General features: G+C 47.3%; 1 protein-coding gene across 32 annotated transcripts in view; it reads left to right on the top strand.

The window, feature by feature from the left end:
* LOC107273550 (bromodomain adjacent to zinc finger domain protein 2B) overlaps positions 1 to 1,476 on the top strand; it is a 72,189-nt gene that overhangs the window by 35,453 nt on the left and 35,260 nt on the right. For 2 of the 32 annotated variants that reach the window (XM_025090911.1, XM_025090901.1), the window contains one exon: positions 946 to 1,044. The exons of the other annotated variants lie outside the window; for them this stretch is intronic. The gene's annotated coding sequence lies outside the window, so the exon portion shown is untranslated. The remainder of the gene's footprint in view (positions 1 to 945; positions 1,045 to 1,476) is intronic. 32 annotated transcript variants of the gene reach the window in all.

The following is a 1,476-nucleotide window of genomic DNA, read 5'->3' as shown; positions in this document are numbered from 1 at the left end:
GGGCTTACCCGACGGACCTTCCCTTGCGAATTAGAATGCCGGCGTGGACGCGCCTTGGGAATCCATCTTGCTTCTTGATCCTCGTCCTCGTTCGATTTCTGGCCCGACGTCGTGTGGTACAAGGTACAAGGGAAGTAGAAACGAAAAGAGGTGGCCGCGTCAGCGTCGTAGGCTAACGATCGCCTGTAAAGTGAATACGAAGCGAAACGACGCGCTTCGGTGCAATTGGGATTCAAAAGAGAATTCCTGGTGTGCTCGTGACGGCTGGATCGTTAGGAATTTTACGTATAATAATAACAATCGAACGTTACTCCGTTGATCCTCGTATACACGGGTTCTAGCCGTTAACCTGGATTACGTTGAAAATGTGATTTATCAGACGAATGGTAAAGCGCCGGCTGAACCAATAAACCCGCGACTCCTATGCTCGTTTAACACGGTTCATTCTTATACGCGACAGCCGGATTACGTTGGCACCGACCGCCTCGAGTATCGATACGCTTCTTGTCGATCGTCTCAGATCGAACGTAGCGGACTGTGATTGGCAATCGGTTGAACGTCAAGAAACTTGCATCGTCGATGTTACCTTACCTTTTTCCGCTTCGGTTATAGCGTACGTTAAGAGTGGCGCCACTGTAGCGGAACCGTGGCGCCATCTTGGTGTCCGCGTCGATTTCTGACGTAAGATATAGATTCAACGAATTCGTTCGTTATATCGAACTATTCGACCCGATAAACGTATACGATAACAAACAATAACAATGGTACCGATTTTAATCGCGCTTATGTGTGCATGTGTGTACAGTTGTGCAGTAACGTCTAAAAAAAAGAAACTTAACCCTAACCTTACTCAAGTCGGACCTAACCTCGCATAACATAATCAGAGTAAGCCATAACGTAACAAAAGCGGACCTAACACTGTAACGATGTATATTTATACTACAGCTGAGTACGGAGCGAGGGGAGAGCGCTAGTCAGCTGATTCAGCCGCTGGTGGGGAAGAATGAACGCGGGTGGAGGTGGACGATGAGGAGAAGGTTGTAGGTGAGAGCGAGCAGAGGTTTTATTTAAATCGCCATAATAACCTACAGCCTTTATTCTCGTATATTTTTTTTTCTGCATTTTCATTATTATTATTAACGCGATTATCGTATCTGTCTCTCTCGCTCGCTCCTTCTCCATCCTCTTTCTCTGTCGCGTACACACGGATTCGCTCTATGCTTGGTGCCATTCAGGATTCGGTATCGATGTCTTTTTTTTTCATATTTGAATCTTGTCCCCCCCCTCTCTTTATTTTGTCTTATCTATCTCTCGAGGCTGATTCCAACGGGTGACCCTACATGCCCTTCACGTAACCTCCCCTCCTCGTAATTCTTCACGTGTCTCTCCTGGTAATTACACTCGGCTCGGGCCTCAATAATTGCATGGCGGTTGATTGAGATGGTGCGAGAGGAGGAGGGGAAGTGCTGGTGGCGG

This window comes from Cephus cinctus, unplaced genomic scaffold (assembly GCF_000341935.2).
Source record: "Cephus cinctus unplaced genomic scaffold, Ccin1 Ccin1_scaffold1719, whole genome shotgun sequence".
NCBI classification, from domain to species: Eukaryota; Metazoa; Arthropoda; class Insecta; order Hymenoptera; family Cephidae; genus Cephus; species Cephus cinctus.
This window is presented reverse-complemented; position numbering and strand designations above follow the sequence as displayed.